Consider the following 24,883-nt stretch of genomic DNA (forward strand, 5'->3'; position numbering starts at 1 on the left):
CCAGTATAAATTAAAGGTAAAAACTATTATCTCAATTGGAATTTTCCAGAAGCTGCAAGAAAGATCCACTGTCTTTTCAGTTTTGAGTAGGTATATCTTTAAGACTATTGGAAATAGCAAAATAAACTAAATTTTATGAGATTATTCATATGGAGCAAGTCAAATAAGATGTGGTTAAAATGCAATTCTTATCTTTTTAAAGCTTAACTAAACACATGGTTAAAGGGTAGAATGCATGTGCATGTGTATGTGTGTGTATGTGTCCACATATGTGGTTTGTGTAACCACTTCTTTTCATAACCACTTCTTTTCATCTCCCTGGGCCCTACCCTGAGCACCTGTCCCTACACCTGCCACTGTACATGACCTTGCTCCTCCCTTCTTTCCTCCTCCTTCCTGCCCCTCCCCTTCCTACCACTAAATTCTTTCCATCTCGTTTCCAAGTCCTGAAACATTGACTTTGCAGGATTGGGTGAAATTGATTTTGTCGTCATGCATTTAATTGCATTAGTACAGATAGTCATTATCTATATTAAATATGTGAGGTCCTTAAATTAATTTGGGACTGTTTATATCAGGTACATTAGCTAATCTTCAACTTTTTTATTTATCTAGAGTTTTCTATGACTGTGCTGCTTAAGTGGAATTCCAGTCGCGCTTTAGTCTTTCCTTTCTCATATAGCATTAGGGAGTGAACTATTTTAATATTTCCTCCCTTTTACCTTGCTAATAAAGGGTTTTCCATGTGAAAATAACTTTTTCTACCTAGAGGCAAGAAGATTACTCCTTAATATTTTCAACGGTGAAGATTTAGTGATACTTTGGCTTTTAAAAGGAGGAAAGAACATGAATATTTATTGTGGGCTTAGTGTGGTCTCGAGATAGATGATCTGCACCCACTATGTTATTTGGCCCGTGTAACAACTCTGTGAGGCTGGTATTATTACTTTTTGCAGATGAGTGAACTGAAGATGAGAGAGAGGACCAGTTGGCAGAGCAAATTCAGGCATGTCTTTCAATCTCAGTGTTTACTATCAATGTTCGGGCCTGTAGATTCTACAGTAGGATTCCTTTCCCTTCATTCAGCCAGTTAATACCATTGCTTTTTGGAATTATTTTACTTTACAGTGCTTTTTTGTACTTCAGGCGAAATTCACAAAAACAAATTTTTACCCATGCATTATTTTTCAAAGCATGTTTATTGTATCATATCCATGATATACCTAGCACTGTGTTAGATGTTGAGAGACCGAAGTAAATAGCCCCATTTCTACCTGTAATTCGCCTGCATTCTGGTAAAAGAAGCTGGGCGCCTATTAGAGCACGGCGGTGAGGCGCCTGCGCAGAAACTCGCAACGGCAGAAAGGCTGTCTTGGCAAGGGTTAGGGGCATCAGAGCTTCAAGTACCCATCCGTTTGAGATCATTGACTTTCTGAGAAATTCTAGGAGAGCCCCTGGATACCCTTGGACCTCAGATTTCAGCTCTTTCTTCCATAATTCATTATGGGCTCTGCAAACTTCACTTCCATTCCCAAGAAACGACATGAATAAGCCAACTTTGTGGCTAGGAATCAGCCTCTCTTTTCCAAGCTTTTATTTCCTGTGTAACTTCAGGCTGCCCACTTAACCTTTCTTTGCTTTGGTTCATTATGTGCACAATACAGGTAATAGCTACCTTAGGAACTGCTGTAGGGCTTAATTAATTATTGTTTATAACATCTTTGAAAATGTAGCATTAAAGCTCCCAAGCAAGTGCAAATTATTGCCATTATTGACATTATCATCATCATCATCCTCGTCAGTCTCTTTCACATACAGCCAAAGGCAGACTCCCAAGAGCTGAATCATGCAGGTGCGCCTCAGGCCTGGTTCCACCTTCTGAGCTTGCTTGCTTGATCTGAGAATCTGAACCTACTTGTAGACGGAACAATTGCGGGAAGTTCTTTCTGTCTCAGAAAACAGAAATCATCTCCTGATCCCACTTCCTTGACTCTGTTTCCGCTGCTCGTTGTTCTGCTGATCCTCACTAGGTCATATTTATGGATGTATAAAATATGGAGAAATTCACTCTAGCCAAATGACCATTGCCTGGACCCCCTGGACAACCAGGACATCTCATCTTTCTAATTGTGGAGACCAAGAATAGTGGATCATAGATTCGAACCCAAAGTGTGAACGAGCCCATCTTTGGTTTAGCAATTGAGGCTATACCTGTGTGAGGAAGCCTGTCTGGAAAGAGAAAAATTATCATAAGCCACATAAACATCACTTTGAATATAATTATTAAGATGCTGATTACTACGTAGTTAACAGACATTTAAATCTGTGGTTTCTAAAAGAGTGCTAATTATGACCCAAAAAAGCAGTTATTTTAAACAGTGGAAAAAATTTCATGTTTACTGATGCAGTTCCCTGTGCCAAAAAAAAAAAAAAAAAAATTCTTTTATCTTTTCTTTTTTTTTTTTTTTTTTCCTGGACAACTCATATATTCTTTATGATCACCTAAAATTTTTCCTCATTTAGGAAACCTCCCTACATGAGTCAAGCCTGATGACTTCACTCCCCCCACCCCGATATATGATACCTTGTCTATATCACTTACTTGGTAATTAATTGCTGCTCTTTGACGTCTCCCATTATTTTCTTTTACGATGTTTGCAACTGTTTCTATCTTCTTTTCCCAATTACATTATGCAAACTTTGTGAGTAGCAAGAAAGGGGTGTTCACCTTTGTACTCTCTGAAATGCCTAGGTTAGATCCTTGGAGATGGGACTCAATGGACATTTGTTTATTTCTTTTTTTTCTGTTCAATTTATTTGAGAAAACAGCTCCAGACTTTATATCCCAAAGACTTATTTGACCCTCCTGCTGAATTTTATGGCAAGACTGCTTTACCCTTTCCTTTTCCTCCTGAGCACATAATGAGACTACACTTCAGAGTCTGTCTTGCAATTAGTCTAGGCCACATGACTAAGGTTGGCCAATGTGATATGATAGACATTATGTCATTGCCTGAACAGGCCTCTACGTATGTTTTTCTTTCCCAAATCTCCCTGCTTGCTCCTGCTGTCTTTATTCATTAGCAGACTGATTGGAAAACAACGCTAAGAACCTAGAGCAACGTAGAGCCAGAAGATAGAAAAATGGGTCCCCAAGCCACCAGGTAGAAAAGAGTCTCCTATGAGAGTTATATGGCCAGGAAGATACATGGTGGTTTGCTGTATAAATGAGAAATAAACTTCTGATAAATCAGGAAATTTGAGGATTGTTTGCTACAGAAGCCTACATTTCCTCATAAACATATCTCAGAATCATCTCATTCTTAATATATTACAAATGGAACTCTTGCTTCCTTTCTCCTTTATTCCCCAAATCCACTGCTTCAGCAAGTCTTCTCCAAATATATATTATATATCCATAGATTTGTTGCGAATTATATCTTTTAAAATATATCTCAGAACACATCAGATGTACCCATTCCTCTCCATTTTTCTCCGTCACCTCCATGGTCTTACACAAAGCTCTCATTATTTCCTGAACTCCATCACAGCCTCTAAACAGCTACTAGGGCTCCTATTCTTGCCTTTCTCTTTTCTTCAATCCACAGCAACCAAACTCCTATTTCTAAAACACAACTTCAACCACACCACTCCCTTATTTTAAATCTTTCAACAGCGTACCACTGCACCAAGAATAAAATCCAACTCCTAACCTTGACCTGCAAGACCCTGCACGTTTGGGCCCCTGCTAGCTCACCAAGTTCATCTTAGGACAGTTTCCAATTACTGACAAAGTCTAGTCACCTGGAATTCTTTCAGTTTCTCTAACAGCCTAAATTTTTATCTCCCCTGGGATCTTCACCCCTGCAGTTTGCCTTGCTTTGAAGGTGTGTCTCCTTGCCCTTCACACCACCAGTTCATAAAACTGCTTAAATATCCTTTCCTCAGAGAAGTTTTCTCTGATCACCAGATCTAAGAAAATTATTGACCCTTGCTCATCCTTTAGTGCACTATCGTGCTTTTTTCTATTCTAGTAAAAACCAGAATTTTAAATTATATATCCATATAGCAAATAAGAACCTCATGTCACAAGTTATGAAATACAAGAATTGTAGCTCCATTTTACATAAATGGATGTAATTTCTTTTTCTATTCTATTTCTAGATCCCATTTCACTTATATATTGATTAGGATATAGATTCCAGGTACTTCAACAAAGAGCCAAGTAAAACAGTAGCTAAACTGCCTTTAAACTTACTGAGTTTTGAATATTAGAATTTTATTTATCTTTCTTTTATCAGTCTAGCGTCAGCAGTCAAGGCTGATAGGGCAGTTTCAAAATGTCAAGGATCCAGGCTCTTTTTCTATTGTCACTCTGCATTCCTCAGTAGGAGGCCTCCATACCTGGGTATAAGATGCAAGATTAACTGTAATTTGGTGTGGTGGGTAAGAGCAGTTCTTGGCTGAAGGAGGGGCTAGATGGAAAACAGCTCTGGAATGCCAATTTCTCTGGCCAGTGAATGCTCTTATAAGAACAAGTTCTTTAAAGGTTTGTAAAGAAGGTGAGATTTTGAGAGGAGAGAGACAAATTGGTAAAAGACATGGATGAGGAATAAGAAAAGGAAAGGTTGACTAAGTGTAATGGCAGCATTTGAAAATCCACGCTTTGTTTCTCCCCTCTTAGTTTGGATGTATAGTAAAAATACTAAAAATGCTAGGGAAGAGTGCATGGTTACAACGGAAATGAAATTAGATGTGATTAAAAGCACAGGAAGCAATGAGAAGATACGGCATATATGTGAAATATGCAAAGAATCTTTTGGCAAGAAGAATGATTCTGAGCCATAAAGAATAACTTATACAACCTGGAAAAAGGGTTGGGCCTTTAGAGTCAGCAATTCTGCAAAATGAAAGACAGAGATTGTGGTTGTAAGTTAAGTTATATATGTCTGGCTAGAAAATTAGCCCTGATGTCAGGGATCTAATATTAATTGAAGAAAAGGCTTGGAGCGTGTTTGAGAATTTTGGATCTTTGGTGAAAGTGCTTTGGTGAAAACTTGTATCACAAAAGGTAACACATTTAAGGAGGGTCACTTTGAATCTGCACAATTGGCAAGATACTTTCATCTCTTGGGAGGAGTTTTTGGTTTTGTTTTCTGTGCTGTGTTATCTTTAACCCTCTGAGAGCTCTCCAATCATATCACCTGAAGGTCATTTTACCCACTGCTTCCTTTGGCCACCAATCTCTTTCTCTCTTTGGTAATGCTGAAGAGAAATCCATGGTTTGTTGTGTTTTCCAGTAACAAACACTTCGGAAAGCCAAGTCAGCAAAGACATTGGCATCTTTTACATCAACCACATTCAAAGACCACGATGTCTATGTTGATGATCAGTTTAATTCCTTCTGGGTTAGCACCTCCAATCACCATACCCAGGTTACCAAGTGTCAAACTTGATGAAATCGATAATCTTATCAGTCTCTAAATTAATCTGAATGTTGTAATTCACTTTGACAAGTGGATGAGGGTAGAAGATAATGGGAGTGTCATGGGTCATCAGATGGGGGATTCCTTTTGTGCTCACAAAGATCTTTCTTACTCTTCACAACTGTACTTGGCTTCTCAGGCATAATACAATGAACAGCAAAGAGACTCTTCGTGCCATAGATCAGACGGTAATACTCTCTGGTCTTGTCAATACTGATAAAATCCATAATACCAGAAGGGTCAGTAATATCAGTTTAGACCTTGCCATCAATATTTTTTCTAGCACAGAATTATATATAGATAGCTAGTAGATATATATCTAAATAGATATATATCTATACATATATATGTACTACTCCAGATGTATAGATATGGGTTTATCACAAACTCAAAGCTCTCATCTAGTAAGGCAATGGGTATGATGTGGCAACTAGATTCAGCAAAACTATTTAAATTTTCGCATTAAATTAATGTGGTAAATTTGAATTTTATTGCTTTTTAGTGTTTAAGATAGAATCTCTAAGTTTGATTTTACTTTATTATTGTATAAAATGTATAAGCTTAAGGAGCCTACACTTTGTTTTATGTACAGTATGATTCACATGTGAGTATTCCTTTCTTCTGACCTCACTCCCAAAAGGGAAAACTCCAGATGAAGTCTGCTTCTGAGCAAACAACTGGAAAAAACAACTCCCGAGTAGTATAACCCAGCTGACTTGGCCCACCAATCTTAATGAACTACTACATGCAGATCTTCACTTTATTTCCTATCAGGGCATACTTCAGTCTGTTGATTTTGACAGGGAGCCATTCTCTCAGCTTGTGGGGACTGGTGGGTAGACAAGGAGCAAGCACACTGGTCAGTTTGTCCAGCATCCAACGCCTTAGGGCCACTACATGCCTCGAATGCTCTTTGGGACCACAAGCCACAGCTCCGCTAGGCCCAGAATGTACTTAAGGAGTTTCAAACAACCTTTGGAGAAATCATCAAAGAAGAAATAATCTACTTCCATGATTTCCAAAGTCGACAACAGGTCTATTTTAGAAAAAGTTACACAGCAGATATGTTAGCAAGGAGGAAAAGAGGATGGCGGTTTAAAAAGCTTTAAAGTATTGATGTTCCAAATGGAAGAGGTTAAAGTAAGTTTTGTCTCTGGACTTGAGGGCAAGAGGGGCCTGTCTTGTTGGATGGAAGGGCGTCTCAGTTTGGTATGACTGGAACATCAGGCATTTGTTGGAGAGAGCAGAGGAAGAAGGCAAGAGTTAGTGAGGAAGCCAGGTCAGCAGGGACCAATATTCAATCCTGGGCAGCCATAAAACTTTTGCTGAATCTTAGTGTGACAGTTTGTGTGAATGGAATATCCACCAAGTATCTATCACTAAATATTTATTTATAATCTCTTGAGTTTCCTTTTTAAATTGCCTCCATTATTCCCATGGGGCATGCTTTTTTTTTTTTTTTTAATAAGAAACTAATTTTTTTCAGAGGAAGGACTCCATTTCCTTGTCAATAAAAAGAAGATTCTTCTTAAACCTGCTCCGTACAATTTCATCAATGACAAAATATAGAATAATATGTAACTGGCCATCTACTTTTATTCATGCTCAGAGACCAAACTGTTAACTAATTGTGCCTAAGCATGGCAACACTTAACGACCAGGATTACTAGTTTGTTCATGGAATAAATCTTCTAGTAATTATCAGATCTCAGAATCATTTATTGCCATCTCCCACAAAATACTAAATATAGCATTTCCTTCCATCTATAGGAAAAAGTGATAAATGTTTTTTAGACCACACAGAAAGAAGAGTTTGCTGTGATTTTTAGGTATATTCCCACATTTAATGATAAAAACAGAAAGCAATTTAAGAACATTTTCCATGTGTGTCCAAAATGCAAGACACAACATCCTCTTTATAAAAGAACCAGCGGTTATTGATGTCTCGAATAGGCAGTTAATTCATATCTGTGTGTAGAAGGGCTTGTGTGTGTCCGTGCGAGTGCATGTGCACGTGCACACACACACACACACACACACACACACACTCAGTGAGCATACCAGAAATTCAACATTGTTTTTATTTGCACAGTTTTCAAAACTCAGTGTATTCCCATAGGAAGAAGTGCTTTCCCAAATGGCTTCTGCATACACATTACATCAAGGCATCATTTGATTCCTCCCAAAGGACTCAAAGAAAATGACCAAACAACACAGGTGCATAAAATCATGTGACTTTTCCAGCACTGTGTGGAACATAGAAAAAAACCGAGAAGTTATTACATCAGCATTTTCCCGATTCTGCAAAGAGAATTCACAAAACAGGAAATATCCAGGTGGGACTGGATATGTCTTGAGAGCATCAGAGGGAGTTATTTCTTATGGGTGTCTATTGGTGATCTCTCTCTTTTTTCTGGAAAAAAAAAAAAAGCACATTATTTTTAAGGCTTACAAATTTACACATTTTGACTATGAATTCAGTGGCTGCTTTCAAAACAATCCTTTTTGGGGGGCAGCAGTGACAAGAATTTCAGTTTCCTCAGTCCCTCTTCGACTCTACTGTGGTCCACTACTATCACCACTAGTGAATGAATCTAGACAGTAGGGAGACTTTGAGAGTGTTCCATCTTTTGACAAGGTAAAGTAAAATATCACATGATTATGTATCATGAGTGAGGTTTTGATTGTGGCTACACAACTCAAAGATGAAATGGCTTGTTCTATTTTTGCTCTAAGTCTGTTATTTATATTGGAACCCCCCCTCCCCCACCGCAAGGCCCAAATAAGACAGTGAAAAGAACAAACATGTTCCCTGGAGGATTTTTCTAAGAATTTCAACCAAAGACCCAAAGACAATAGCAGAAACTGGGTTCAAAAGAAACAAATAAGGGAGAAATGGTAGAATGTTCTGGAAAAACAATTAAGGACTATGATCATCTAAAGACTACACCAAAGAGTGGGTATAAGGCCGAGAAGTAGCTCACATTGTGCAAGGGAGCAAATAAATGTTTTGCAAACAGGTGTCATTCATTGGCAGGTTCAGGAAGCTCCAGGGCTGATTGGAGATGGTTTAGGCATTAGGCCACTTTTCCATGAAATGATTCTAGCAGCTTTCAAGATGTGAGAGATGATCTATTATTTTTGTATAGAAGCAAACTCTGATTTATTAGAGAGAGTATAGGTTGGGAAAGTGACCACCCATGTTTTCTTTTTTATCTCTTTTTCCAGATGTATTTTGTGTTTGTATTCTGTTGCTCTAGTGAATTGGACTATAATTTTGCAAATATTTTCACCCGTAATAACATACAATGTTTATGCAAAATTTTCCTCTAGAAACCCTAAAGCACCTTTCAGACCTTAAATGACAAATTTGCATCAAAAATGTAGTTAGGAAGCAAGAGTCATTGTTAGTAAGAATATACTGAATTCTTTCTAGGAGAATGTTTTGTTTTTGCTGGGCCTTCCCCTGCTTATTCGTGTAGAGAATTTTAATTTTCATTCTTAATGGCAGAAAGTTAAACAGTCACAGACATGTTAAGAAAGTTCAAGTAAGGCCAAGATGGATCTGAAGTTCGGTCAGTTTAATTTTTGGCGATTCCTCAATTTAGTTTAAACCACAGTTATCACTGATCCGTTCAGTTGCATAACTCATTCAACTGAAGAATGTTCGTTTCTCCATGCCACACAAGTAGAGCTGGCTGAACTTTCTCAGAAACGCGGATGCCGAGGACAGTAACATGGGCAGAATGGGGGTAGAATAACACGTTGCTACCAAGAAATGTGCCATAAGCACAAAGATAGAAACCTTCTGAACTGTTTTTCAGAATTGTTTTCCTTAAGATATAATTACTATTTTTTCAAATATGTACATGAGATAAATACTGTAGATACATGGTCTCCTACATGAAAAAAAGAATTGAGTTTTTTATTTTAGTCAAGATTGATAATATCCCAAATATTCTACAAAGAACCCTTTGGAATTCTGGTGCTTACAAGTGAGAAAAAATATCTAAACTCTAACTTTCACATATATTTAGAACAGTCGGGGGGAAGAGAAGGGGTCGGTCTCATTTTAAACGGTTCTTCAATTAAGTTGACATCATTAGAGTATCATTGGATTTGCATACTTTCAGCATAGATGAGGAAGTTACTGGACTAAATGAGGTGAGGGAGGAGTTCAGGATAAATTATCCCTTCTTTTGAACAATAAATAAAGCTTTGTTAACACAGAATAATACTCTGGTACATTTATTAACTCGCTTAAAGATTCTAACAAACAAGATGTCATAAAGCTATATAATATTCTCATGGCACAAAAATGTAGATATTAATGAAGTGTTGTTTTATGTTTTCAGTGGATTTTTCCATAATAATTGCACTGTGTGAGTAGCTCTGGTTAAAAAAGGTAAATTAGCATTGAACAGAGGGCAAGTCTTTTTCCTATGCCTGTCATCCCAATAAGCAAACCAGATCTTGCTACGTGGCCTGGTCTGCAAGTTTCATCCCCGCTGAGACCTTACCCTTGACTTGGTTGCACTTACTGTGTTAGATTAAAGCTCCAAAAGGCACCTGAAACATGTTGAGTTTCACTTCTGTATCCCTGGTACCTACCCAAGTGCTTGTCACATGGTAAATTCCCAGGATAGTTATGGAAAGGAGGGAGGAAGGGAGGAAATGAGGAAAAGAAGAGGGGGAGGGAGGGAGGGTTCTATATTATATGCACACTATGACCAAATTGGACACTGTTCGTAGCTTACATAGTCACAAATCTCTTCCTGTGTTGTATGTCATTTGACTTATTCCGTTCTTAAGGCAACTATAACTAGGAAGCCAGCCATCATTTTAAATATTGGATCCCAACAAATATCTGCTTGTCTGATTCAGTAGACGATGCTTTATAAAATTCAGTGTTCAGAGCATTTGAACTTATCCACCTCAGCCATTTTTCTTATTTTTTAATACATTTCCTTAAAAAGGAGGGCATTTTTCCTGACGACAAACACAAGGTAACACTGCATACTTTTCTGTGTTCTGAGTGGTTTCATGCCAAAATCCTGGATTCAGCAAGAGCAATGCTTATGTCATGGTGCTGACACACATATGCACATAAAGGCAATCCCACTGACTTAAAGGAAGTAGGCAAAGAATCTAGTTGCGAAAAAATTAGATGACTGGGGAGGAGAGGGACTGTTGGGTGTGAGCCTCTCACTCTCTACTCTCTTGGTGCACCTGCTGCCGAGCGGTCTGCAGGATTCTTATTCCCACTGCAGGAAGCCCCTCTACATTTCTTGCAGCACCCAAAGGTAGGCGAGAACTCCCGGCACTCTGAATTATCGTGTATTACTTGAGCATTCATAGTAAGTGCCTGCTGGGCTGTCTCCTCACTGTGGAAGTTTGAACTGGCTCAGGCTACATTCTTAGTGTTGCCAGGGAAGATCAGCTAGCTCACTGCTGAGTGGTCTCCGGGGTGCATTTCCTGCAAATGAATTCTTTGTCAAGCAACTGGTCCATGAACCATCAATTTCAGAAAAGTTATCTTGCTACTATTTCATACTGGACTTAGGGGTTATTGACACACGCTAACAAAACTTACATGAAGACAATATGTTAAATATTACCAATTATTAAACACAACCTGTAATATGACTATCCCATGGACCAAAGGATCAGAATATGTGCTGTGACATGATGGCACCTTCTGTCCCTATAATCAAACCACATAGAAAGCCAAACTTGCGGTCAGAATTGTGCTTGATTAACATGGAATCAGAAAATGGCAAATTAGCTTATATGATTCAAGGAGCTAATACTTTCCAACGTATAGTATTCAACATACCTATTTCTACAATATATCATGTATAGATGGATGGATGGATAGACAGACAGATACACATACATAAATACAGATATATACATACATATAAATTATATATATACATATGTGAATATGTAAATAATATGTGAATATTATATATTCACATACATGGAAAAGTACTGGCAACCAGTAGCACCCTGGAACCTGGGAAAATGGGGTTGCTTTTGCCTTTGACCCTCAATTTAAAAGACCCCACTCAGAACTTCTTATACATACTCATAGGTCTAGGAGTCTATGGGTCCACCAGGGGCTTGTGCCCACCCCCACTTTTTGAAACAATGTTCCAGATATTAAAAAACCCAACATTTCTTTTTTTTTTTTTTAACATTTTATTTATTTGACAGAGAGAGATAGCCAGCGAGAGAGGTAACACAGGCAGGGGGAGTGGGAGAGGAAGAAGCAGGCTCCCAGAGGAGGAGCCCGATGTGGGGCTCGATCCCAGGACTCTGGGATCACGCCCTGAGCCGAAGGCAGATGCTTAACGACTGAGCCACCCAGGCGCCCCAAAAAACTCCAACATTTCTTGCCTCCTTTGCTCTGATTCTTCTTCCAGGACCTGCAAGGCCCTCTTGCCTGGGTCTGTTTTCCTGAGGGTGGTCTCTGCCACTGTTACACACCCCACTAGATTCCAAAGTGGTCAAGGGGTGAACAGAGCTTAGAAATGTGGACTGAAGGATGGGGGGGGATGGGGTAATTGGGTGATGGGCGTAAAGGAGGCACTTGATGTTATGAGCACTAGGTGTTATATGCAATTGATGAATCACTAAATTCTACCCCTGAAACTAGTAATACACTATAAGTTAAATAAATTGAATTTAAATTTAAAAAAAGAAGAAGAAGAAAAAAAAATGTGGACTGAGGCATGCACATGGGTGTGCACAAGGCCTTTTTTGGTGTAGTGGAATCGAGTGTGGGAAAAGAAGAATAGGGTGGTGGGGGGATAGGGTTTGTTGCCATGGGCTTAGGGCTGGGAAGGTGGAGTCAGATCTCTCTGTGCTGCCAGGTTCCAGCATGGAGCTCTAAGGAGTTCTAGAAGTACCAAAATTCTAAATTCAAACCTTCCCTTCCAGGTCCTTATGGAGGCTTATTTTTGTCAAGATAGAAAGTACAACATATTTAAACATACATTAACCTGGTTTATCTTGTCCAAGATCCTAAAGATATAGTCCTAAGACATCTTGTGCCCCATCCCTGTCTTCTTTCCTCCCTCAGCACTTTTTTCTTAGCTATATTAATATCAAACTTTTTTCTTAGATTTATTAATATCTAACTCTTTTTGTCTGTTTTATTTACTGTTGTATCTCCAGTTTCTGGAATAGTGTCTGGCACGTGATTAAATGCTCAATAAATATTTATTGATTAAATTAATGAATAAATGCTAATATAATAAATCCGGTGCAGGGCTAAGAAATAATTATATCATTTCAGGGAGACTTGGTTATTATGATTGAATAATAGTTTAACTTGTATGGTGGAAAATTATTCAAGGTATTTGCATTTTACAAATAAATATAAGGTATTAGGTGTCATATCGATCTGCTCCCAGGTTAGTTCGAAATTGTTGGGTTCTTTCTTTCTTTCTTTCTTTCTTTCTTTCTTTCTTTCTTTCTTTCTTTCGAGAGGGGAGATTTTTTTCTCCTTAAGTTTGATAAATTTGAAGAAGATCCTGTGAGAAATGCCAGACTCCAGATGGAAACTGAGGAAAGGAGACAGATTCCTTATCTCACCTAGATGAAGTACGTCAGGCCATATAAGGTTAGAGTCAGGAAAGTTCCAGGCGTTTCTGCCAGTAGCTCCCTGTATAAAATGATGGACAGGCAAACAGTGAAAAGCTGTTCTGAAGGAACATTGGGCAATGTGAATAATCGGTAGTACATAACCAGATCTTGAAAGTAGAGATAGCAATGTAATTCATGAGGAATTGAGAAACAGTATTCTCATCACTTACTAAGAGCAGTTAGGTAACAGGGAGATTATCTGAACAAAATAACCTCTTTAAATGGACAGAATTATAATTCTCTCTTATAAGTCATTGTCTGTCTCTTTTGGATTTTGTGTGGAGTTGAAGTAGGAGAAGTCTAGTGGATAAAAAAAGAGCCATAGAGTTGCAGTCTTGTGTAACTTACAAGTTCCTTTATGTATTTCTTATGTGATATGGTTAAGTTTCAAATCATCTTAGACTTTGTCAGTGGATACATTCTAAATGAACTTTTACCCATTAAAATATTTTACTGTGATATTGAACATGCTGTAGATTAATTTAATTATTAGTGCATGACAATCATATCAATAATATGAAAACGATTATATTTCTTCTTTAAATTTGGTCAAAGAGCTAAGAGCAGACACCCACTCAAGTATGAAAAATCTTTAAAAAATAAAAGCTGTCAAAATATTGAATAACTATGAAATTCTTCCTTATTTTTGTGAGAAACAATAGTTCACTCTCTTCATTCAACTGTGAAAATATAATTTATTTGTCCATTCTACTGTTGATGGATATGTTGGGGTTTTTTTTCAGTTTGGGGCTATTCTGAACAGTGATGCTATGGATTTTCTTAAGTATGCCTTTTAGTGCACATTATGTACACATTTGGGTTTGTTATATGCCCATGTTTATCTTCAGTAGATAATGCCAAACAGTTTTCCAAAATGTTTGTAGCATATTCCCTCTTACAAAGAGTATATGAGGATGAAAGGAACCAGGCAAAAAAAAAAAAAAAAAAAAAAAAAGTTTACATAAGTATGATTCCATTTTATAGAAAATTTAAAGCCAGACGAACGAATTGATGGTGACAGATAATAGATAATGGTTACTTCTAGGACTAAGTGATGGGGAAGGGACCTAAGGGAGTTTCTGAGATGCTGTTAATGATTTATTTCTTGTTAGTTAAAAGGGGATGTCATTACAATTGCATTAAAAAGAAGAAAATATTTAGGAGTAAATTTAACCAAGGAGGTGAAAGACCTATACACTGAAAACTATAGGAGCTTAATGAAAGAAATTTAAGACACAAAGAAATGGAAAGATATTCCATGCTCATAGATCGGGAGAATTGATATTGTTAAAATGTCCATACTACCTAAAGCAATATACAGATTCAATACAATCCCTATCAATACTCCAATGACATTTTTCACAGAAATGAGAAAACAATTCTAAAATTTGTATGGAACCACAAAAGACCCCCAATAGCCAAGGCAATCATCAGAAAGAAAGGCAAAGCTGGAGGCATCATGCTCCCTGATTTCAAATTATTTTACTAAGCTATAGCAATCAAAGCAGTATGGTATTGGCATAAAAACAGATATATAGATCAATGGAACCTAATAGGCAGCCTAGAAATAGACCCATGCATAGATGGTCAATGAATTTATGACAAAGGAGCAAAGAATATACAATGGGGAACAGTCTCTTCAATAAATGATGTTGGAAAATCTAAAAAGCCATATGCAAAAGAATGAAACTGGGCTATTATCTTACACCATACACAAAATATCATTTAAAGTGGATTTAAGCTTGAATGAATGTAAGACATGAAACTACAAACTCCTAGAAGAAAACATAGGTCGTAAGCTCCTTGACATCTGTCTTGATGATGATTGTTTTTGGATTTGACACCAAAAGCAAAGGCAATAAAAGCAAAAATAAACAAGTGGGACAACATCAAACCAGAAAACCTTCTGCATGACAAAGGAAATCATCAACAAAATGAAAAAGCAACCTACTAAATGGGAAAAAATGTTGGTAAATTATACATCTGGTAAGGGGTTAATATCCAAGATATATAAAAAGATCATACAACTCAGTAACAAAAGAACAAACAATTCAAGTAAAAGATGGGAAGACAGACTAAATAGACATTTTCCCAAAGATATGCTGATGGGTAACAGACAAATGAAAAGATGTTCCACATCACCCATCATCAGGGAAATGCAAATCAAAACCACAAAGAAATATTACCTCACACCCGTTAGAATGGCTAGCATCAAAAAGACAAAACGTAACAAGTGTTGGCGAGGATGTGGAGAAAAAGGAGCCCTTGTGCACCATTGCTGGGAATGTAAATTGGTAGAGCTACTATGGAAAGAAAGTATAGAGTTTCCTCAAAAAATTAAAAGTAGAACTACCATATGTTCCAGCAATTGCACTTTTAGGTATTTATCTGAAGGGAATGAAAACACTAACTCAAAAAGATACTCACACTCTTACGTTCACTGTAGCGTTATTTACAATAGCCAAGATATGGAAACAACCTGCCTTTGCACTGATGGATGAATAAATAAATAAAATGTGATGTATATCATATGTATTATGGAATATTACTCAGCCATTTAAAAAGAAGGAAATCCTGCCATTTGCAACAACGTAGATGGACCTTAAGGACATTATGCTAAGTGAAATAAGTCAGACAGAGAAAGACAAATACCATACGATTTCACTAATATGTGGCATCTTAAAAACAAAAACAAAAACAAAACTCATGAATACAGAGTACAGATTAATGGTTGCCAGAGGTGGGGGGCGGGGTGCAAAGTGGGTAATATAGGTCAAAAGGTACAAACTTCCAGTTATAAAATAAGTGTCCTGGGGAAGTGATGGACAGCATGGTGACTATAGTTAAAAATACATATTGTATATTTGAGAATAGTTAAGAGAGTGGATCTTAAACGTTCTCTTCACAAGATAAAAACATTGCTAACTATGTGAGGTGGTGTATGTTAACTACACTTATCATTTGGTGGTGATCATTTCACACTATACACAAATATTGAATCAGTCTGTTGTACATCTGGAACTAATATGTTACATGTCCATTATACCTTAATAAGTTTTTTAAAAAATAAATCAAATAGACAGATGGCCCTCAAGAACAAAAAAAAAAAGTGGGGGGTGAGTTCATATTCTGAACATTTATCAAGCTATACATTTATGATTTGTGAAAATTTCTACATATGTGATACTTCAGTAAAAACTTATTTAAAAATGTTTCTATTAAATTTGCTGCTTTGCAGTGAGAGGGAACTTATCCTCATTTGAGGTATTTTTAGCATAGGATGGACAACGGTTGGTAGAAAATTTACATGTTTTATAGTAGATTGGAAGAAATGATGCTTTCAGGTTTCCTCTTACCTTTGATTTTATAATTATCTGATGGTAGGCAAAAGTTTTCCAGCATCTTTAGTCATTCTTTATATAACTTGGTTTCTTATCCATCTACTGCCCTTAACCAATTTCTTCCGAAGGCAAACAGTTCTCTGGAAACAGAGTTTCGGCTTTTTTGTTCTAATTACCATGCCGTGTCCTCAGATTGTATGAAATTTTATTGAAGTGTTTTGGTACAGTAGCAGAAAAACGACAGCCCATTCACCCTTGGTGTGCATGCTCCTTTTCCTCACTTCCCAAGCTCTGCCAACTGTTCAATGTGTCGGGAGTGCTGTTGACATGTTGTTTGCTATTTCAGTCCTTTTGGTTTTGTGCATGTGAAGGGAATACTAATAGAAATGGAAAACAAATGAAAAGTAGAAAGGAAAAAAGATGAAGTACAAATGTCAGCAGAGAAAAATCCTTTTCTTATAAAGTGAAGCTAGAAGTAATTTGATGGAGTAAGCCACAGTACAGGATCCAAAGTGCTATGCCATTGAGTGAACCTAAAGTGAAAATGAACTGTGACAGAGGGACATTCAATTCTCGAGAGGCCATGGTAAACTAAAGTATGGAGTATCACTACATTTTAAATCTTTCTTGGAAGCTGCTAAGAAAACCTAAAATATAAACAGTGTATACCAAAAACAAAACAAAGAGTTCAGGAATCTTCCTGAAGATTTACCTGAAAAAAAAAAAAGCAACTTACACCTTTATGTTTGAGTTGGGGCTTAAAAGATCTCATACATTTTACCAGCTATTAGTGTGTATCTGGAATACAGCTCTTGTTTATAAATGTTGTTGACTACTTTTGTCTTGTCTTCTATGAGACCTTCTTATATCCATACAGTATGAACTGCCCTCATTTCCCCCCTTTTCTGAGGGGGGGCTTAAATGGATTTCTGTCGCTTGCAACCAAAAGAGTACAAGTACTCAAATTGGCCAGTGTGTGACAAAACAAACGGAGAAAATATGTAACTGACTCATGAGGCCTGGAATTACTGAGCATTTTCCCATTCCAGAATGAAAAGCTGTATGTCTTTGGAAGCAATAACCTGATCTTTCTCTTGGGATCAGATATTGTGCTCTTTGGGGATAAAAGTGTAAGAATTTTGTGGTACGTTTTAGATTAGCATACATTACTGAATATTTCTGATGGCCTCCATTGACATATTTCAAAAGGGCAAGAAGTTCCTGTCCAGAGTTACTTTGCTAAAAAACAGAACCAGAAACATTAAGATAAGCATATAACTTTGTTATAAGGAAGATCAGATAATCATTGGTCTTTCTGAGCTGCAATGTTAAGATAGGGTTTTCTAAGGGACCCTGCTTCTGATGCTAAGGATAACATAGGATCATGGTTTGAAATGTGAATATACAGAAAAAGAGCAGGTGAATCAGGGAATCCTAATTTCATATTCTATTACGCCTCTTACCTGACAAAGCTCATCTTGCTAATTGCTATAGTATATAGTTCTGGTTGGAAATTAACCTTGATATGGGATCATTCTAGATCTCTGCTAATGTGGTAGCCTTAGCCACTCATAGCTATGTAAATTTAAATTAGTTAAAATTAAATAAAATAAAAAATTTAGCTCCTTGCTGGTACTAATCACTTGTTAAGTGCTCAGTAGCCACATGTGTGTAGTGCCTGCCATATTGGACAACAGAAAATAAGAGCATTTCTATCACTGTAGGAACTTATATTGGACAGTACTGATCTAGAAAAAATTAATTTTTAAGGAAAATCTTTTACCTGCCCCAAGTCAGTCTATCATGCTTTATTTGTGCTCCAAGGCTGATAACTTTAAGCAGAAATTAAGATTTGGGACATAGTCACTTAGGTTTGTAGTTCAGCCTAGATTAGACTATAAGATTTCCTATATTGCTAATTAGCAAAAAGCGTCTACAACAATGATAGTAAGCAGTTGTTGCTTAAATTCTTAGGGTAGTGTATGATCACAAAGCTTCTCAAGACTGAAAAAAAAATTAACTGTGTGTTCCAGCCATGTAAGTAATGTATAGTCACCAAAATTACCACTAAGAGAATTGAACAACTAAGTTAGGACAACCCAAGAGAGTATTACAAGACCTCTTTTATGGCTGGTCCTGAAAAATGCAAGGGAAATCTTCCGGGGAAGCTGATTTTGGGGGTCCATATTGACCAATTATAGGACTTATCAATTTTCAAAGATGTTAGTCACTCATCCAATATTCATTTTGTTATTGCCATCTATAAGTATCCAAAGTCTGGTGCATTCCCCCTTTCTAATTTTTTAAATGGGAACATTCACTGCTGCTATCTTTCTCCACCCCCCCCCCCATTATATATTGGACTGCATTGGGGGAGGATGCAAAGTCCATACATTTTGTGCTCTTCAAAAACCATGTCTGGGCCTGACTGAGTCGTCTAGAAAGGAATCCTGGGTTGCTAAACTTACAATGATCATATCACTTCTGTAATTAACAGAATGCAGTCTTGAGGTATCTCATTCTTAGTTGGGTTGAGTAGATTTGGGATTCTATGTTGAACAGGTGAATCATGTCAAAGCATACTCATTAGGAATTGAGTATGAAAGAAAAAGGAAATGCATGTGTTAAAGGCAGCCATAGCGCGGAATAGATAGTGGAAAATGTTTCATTTGTAGGAAATTCCAGATTTGGTTCTAACATCTTTCCACGATCTGATATATTCTTGTTTTTTGACAACATAACCCTAATTTCTGGCTCCAGTATATTGACTAAGCAAGTGCTTTATCCTAAGGCTTTTCCCAGACTCTACCCCGTAGCTAGAGATGATCAGTCTAAGGATGAACACCTGAGATGGGCATGACAAAATGAAATATAAAAGTCAAGAATATGATCATGACAGTACACTAGGGAAAAGAACATTGAATTAGGAATAAAAAAACCCAGGTTTTAATCATAATTCTGTCAGTATATTCAGCCTGGGACAAGTCACTTTATCTCCCTGGACCCATGTTTCTTCATGTGTGAAAAATAGATCTATATTTCCCAAAGTTTCTTTGCAATAAGACTTCTCAGAATATTTAATTACAATAATGTGCATTGTGAATCTTCTAGAAAGACCTAAATATGCAATTTCTTTGGTATCATACCATTTTACCCCATGGAGCCTTCATGGGGTAGTGTTTCCATTTTGAGAAACGTAGGTTAAGATCTTTTCTGAGATCTTTCTGCTTCAAGATACCATGAATTTCATGATCAACTTTCACTAGCTTATGGCACAGCCCAGTGGGGAAGAGAGCATTTAATGTCCTGCCTACATAGTTTGAAAACAGCCCCTTACTTCAATCAGAAATCTTGTAAGGCACCCAGATGTGTTGCTTGCATGCTGCCAAACAGGCAGCTTGACTGGATTTTTGTTCAAATCAGGCGAGCCTGTTGGCATTGAGTAGACACAGAGAGAGTGTGCATTCCTGGGCTCCTTTTCCATTAGCCACGCAGCAGCTGAAACTTATGGCTAAACTGTTCTTCATCTTAACTGGGCATGTGTCCAGATTAGAGAAGGGAACAGAAGGAGTGATATACTCCCCCCTTTAGGATCTGAAGGACAGCAAGCTACCACCCATTTTTAAACTAAAGGAGAACTAGAATATGTGCCCAGGATTCCAACATTTGGAGAAATTTGAAAGGTCATCTTTTCCAGCTACTCATGGATACTTGACTTCTTTTTGCCACTGTGTTAGACTTTTCCATTGATAAGAGACACACCATGAAGCAAACCGATGCACAGAAAGATATGTAATGGTCAGAAAAGTCTCCTTTATTTTGGGTTAAAATGTGACTAAAATGGATTTCATCTCCTCCTTCAGTTCGACCTTCTGGAGTCGTTCAGAATAAGCCTAAACACCTCTCACTTGATAGCCTTTTAAAACTCAGAGGGTGGGTCCACCTTGTAGTTCTGAAGGTCAGATAAAATGCCGGTGAGACCTTTTGGAAACTGTTCAGTGGCATGACAGACACATAAAGAATATTATATTTCCTATGTTTTACAGCCTTTTGTGCTATCTTCATCTCTCAAAGTTTGGATACACAAATGCTTGCTTAGGGCACTGGATAATGTAATATTAAAAGAATATCTCTATAGCTAATTGTATGCAATGTGTATAACATAATGCTTTTTTAGCATATGAATAAATATTATAATTGACTTTGAGCAACAAGATAGAAATTTTCAAATATATATGCAGCAGCTGAAATAAAACCACACACTGGCAGTGAGTTACTGTCTGAAGGTGAACCATATAATAGGCTCTGTAATGGTCAGTGGGTGAAGCACTCAGAGGAGGGGCCTCACAGGGATTTCATATAGGGCACTGTTTGATCTGCTGCCAGCTTGGTCACAGATATCGATTACAGCAAATTCTATGAGATATGCATATCATTAACTTAGTAACATAATATTTTGGTCTGTGGTGTTTCTCTTAGTGTATAAATGTAGCTAACATGTGTTTCTGCCAGTGAGAGAGATTTTTTTAGGTGAATCACCATAAAACTTGGGAGTAAAGAGTTTTCAAATGTTTTAACTGCAGAAACTAGACATGCATTAATCAATCCTTTTTGAAGTTCTTCATGAATCACTTTATACCCTAATGAACTTGGAAAAAAAAAAAAACCTTAAATGCCTATGGTTACGTTGCAGAGTTGTTCGTTTGACTAAAACTCTTCTCAAGACCCAAAATGCCAGCAAGATAGCAAGTTAAAAGTTTCTAGAATCTTCAGCTTAAGAGGTTTTGTTATTTTTTCTGTTCAGAGGAAAATTCAGTATATGTTGAGCATGTCCTGAGGAAGGTTCAGGCCAAATGATTTTTCTTTCCATTTCAGTCATTCTAAGAGATCATCTTTATTAGATTCTGTCTGTGTTACCTCAGAAAAGAGGTTCTTTGCTACTATCTTTAATAATTTACCTCAAACCACCATGCCATTTATTGAAAAATTGTTCACTAATGATTTATCAGAGATAAAAATTTCTCTTTATGTTAAGAAATTTGCATACTTTCTATAGGAGATGCTTTGAATTCAAAAATCTTGCAGAATCTTTTGTCTTCATTTTTTTTTCAGAAATTGAATTTTGTTTGTTGTCATGGGACTGAAAACATCACTTAAAATTACCAACAGTGATCTGACAAAAATATGTATATAATATATAATATAAACATGCAAAAATATATATCTATTTAATAAACATATTAAATAAATTATATATATATATCAGCATGTATCTAAAAATTGAATAGGTCTTCATCATTATCTGTGAAATCCCCATCCAGTGCAGGAATATAAAGAGCTCCTAACAGATAAATACCCAATTTTCCCTCCTCCTTTCCTTCCTTCCTTTTTTCCATTCATCTCTTAAGTTGATAGATAGATGATAAGAGAGAGAGAGAAATTTTAGCATCAGTTTTCCAAGCCCCCACAGGGCAACACAATGAGGGCACTTGAACGTTTACCAGGGTTTTACCATAGGAGAGGAACCCTGAAATTATGAAATTCAAAGCTTATATAGGGTGGTTGGCACATGAGTCCATCCTCTCTTCCAGAAAGAAAGTTTTCACTCTGGAATGTAAACAAATCTTCCCTGGGGAGAAGAGGAGAAATTGCCTGGGTTTTTACTACCCTAGAAGGTAAGCAAATGGTGCTGGGGTAGATAAGTCCTGAAACTTATTCACCATATACTGTCTCTCACTCCCATCTCTCACATGTTTTCTATTCAGTCATCCTTTAACCAAGTTTACTTATATTCTCTCACAGATAGCCTGGTCCATGTAGAAACATGGAAATATTCATGGAGGTCCAAATAACATCCATTCATCCATGCAACCAAAGGCTCTTGAGCTCTTTATAGGTCTTCTTCTATGCATAAACATACTACATCTATTAAAGGTAAAGAAATACAAAACACAATCATTGCCTTTCGGATATGCACAATATGGAGTTTGTTTCCTCCCCTCCACAATGTGGAGTGGCAGAGGTTATTACTTCATAATGCAATTCATTATATTTTTGAGATGTTCAAATTGTTAGCAAGTTTTCTGTTACAACAAATATAAGTCTAGTTCTCTGTAATTTCAACTTACTTATTTTTCTTTTTAGACCCACTAGAGTAACTCAAAAAATCAAATTCTAGCTCTATTGGTAGCTACTCAGCTATTTGAAGCTTTTTAAAAATCTTCACTTTCCCTCACCCAAATATTTTCTTTTCTATGCTAAACATCTCTAGGTCATTGGACTGCTTTTTTTTTATTTTTATCAGTAAATTTTATTTAAGTTTTTTTATTAAAAATATTTTTTAAGTTTTTTTATTAAAAATAATTTCTAGACATTTCACCATCCTCGTTATTTTATCTAATATGCTCTAGTTTGTCAATGATCCACTTAAAAGAAACATTTCTTAAAAAAATATTTTAGGCATTTTCTGACCAATGCTGGATACAGAAATGCAACTATTACCTCCTTTTATCTGCATATGACACACCTATCTTGACTATCACCCTATTAAATTTCTTATCAGAGCTGCCTTTTTTATAATTTAATGGATTATTTATGAAGGATCTTGATTCTATTCATAAATACTGCTTGATAATAACAATTGCAAATTAATAAAAATATTACTCAGAGTTCTTATTCTGCTAAAGTTATTCTTGGTAATAGTCACCATAATGCAAAATTAGTTTGCAAGTCCTCATCAGTTCATCTGTTGAATAGTACATTGCTTATGAGTCTTGATTGATCCAGCTTAATTTTACTCCTAATATAACTAGACCAAATACAGTTCTTTCAGTTATCAAGTTACCCTATTAAATATATTCATAGTTGAAAATTATGTGTACCCTTCAAACAAAGCATTTGAATTTATCTTCTCTATGTTTAATCTGGTTTTATAAATAGACACTATAATAATTTATTTGAATCTAATTTTTTATTCATAGTAGCAATATAAGATCCATTTAAGGTAAATTGAATATAACACTTATTCTGAGATTATGGAAAAATACTTTAAACCCATTAGCACGAAGATTTAGAATTCATTCAACAACAAATATTTGTAAAGTACTTGTATGTTCAGCACACTGTTTTGGGGAGTGGGGATATAGAGAAAAGTCTCTGCCACCATGGAGCTTACCTTCTGGTGGTGGAGACAGTATAAACAAAATCAAATAAATAATGTGTATTGTATGTTAGCTACTGAAAAGTGCTAAGGGGAAAAACTAAAGCAAAGAAGAGAGATAGAAGTGTAGAAGTTGGGTGGAGCAAATTGAAATTTTAGAGAGGTTCAGAGGTCTCCTCGAAGCTGCCATTCTAGTGTTGGCTTCAGTTTCAAATTACAGATCCCTTTGAAATTAAAGACAATATTTTAGGAAATTGGCTTTAATAATTTAGTTTGTTGTTGATATTTGTTCAATTCAGAAATTCTCTTTTCTCTTCTTCAATCTTTCTTTTCTTCCTTCCTCACTAGTTTGCCATTATGAGAGTCCATTCACATGGGAAAATCTAAAGTCCCCATTTGATGGGAATTCTTAACAATTTTGCAAGTGGACACAAGTTACACTAGAAAAAAATATCTCAGTCCAAGAAAGCAAGAATGTGTGAAAATATGACAACTTGGAATTAAAATGAGGAAATCCCAGATGTTCTGAGGCTGTTTGTGTTTAGCCATGACAACATGAAATCAATTCAGAAGCATTTGTCATTTTTTTATCCTAGTGTGGCTTTCCCCCAACACCATCCAGTGCTGAGCCATATATCTCTGTGCTCTTGCATGTGTGCTTGGAAAATGCAAGTGAGTATTTTAACATCAGCCTCAACAATCCAAAATAAGTAGAACAAATGGACTTCAAGGAATATAGCACATTTTATTCCAACTCCAAAGCAAATTGTTTCTGAGTTATTCCTTTCCCTGGCACAAGTAATTATGAGTTGATTAAATGCAGATATGTTTGCAAGTGACAGCATTGGCTATTTTGGGAAAATAGGAGATAATATGAGCATGACTCTTGATGGTTCAGTGTACCCACCTGCTGAAATTCTGCACAAAACCTCATCTCTGAGGTCAAAACTTTTTTTTTTTTTTCTCCCATACAACCTATGCTGACCACACCAGGCTACCTTGAAATCTCTATCCTCTCCTCTACTGGCACTTACCATACATATCTGGATTTGTGAAATGTTCATGTTTTGCCCTATTTTTGTATTATGTAAGAGCCTTAAAGATAAATCCTTCTCTTATGCATTTTCCATATTTTCCATTGTACCTAACACTGAAGTCTTGCTCAACAATTACCTTCTTGTTGATGGATTGATTCTTCTTACCTTGCTTGTAGCAGCACCCTTTCTGTTCAGCATGGTAGCAGT

At 36.6% G+C, this 24,883-nt stretch overlaps 1 pseudogene; it reads right to left on the reverse strand.

Moving 5' to 3' along the window:
* Nucleotides 1-1,710: 1,710 nt before the first annotated feature.
* On the reverse strand, nt 1,711-17,957 carry LOC103658274 (annotated as a pseudogene).
* Between the last annotated feature and the right edge of the window lie 6,926 nt (nt 17,958-24,883).

The sequence above is a fragment of the Ursus maritimus genome, unplaced genomic scaffold (genome assembly GCF_017311325.1).
Source record: "Ursus maritimus isolate PB19 unplaced genomic scaffold, ASM1731132v1 scaffold_2, whole genome shotgun sequence".
Taxonomy (NCBI): Eukaryota; Metazoa; Chordata; class Mammalia; order Carnivora; family Ursidae; genus Ursus; species Ursus maritimus.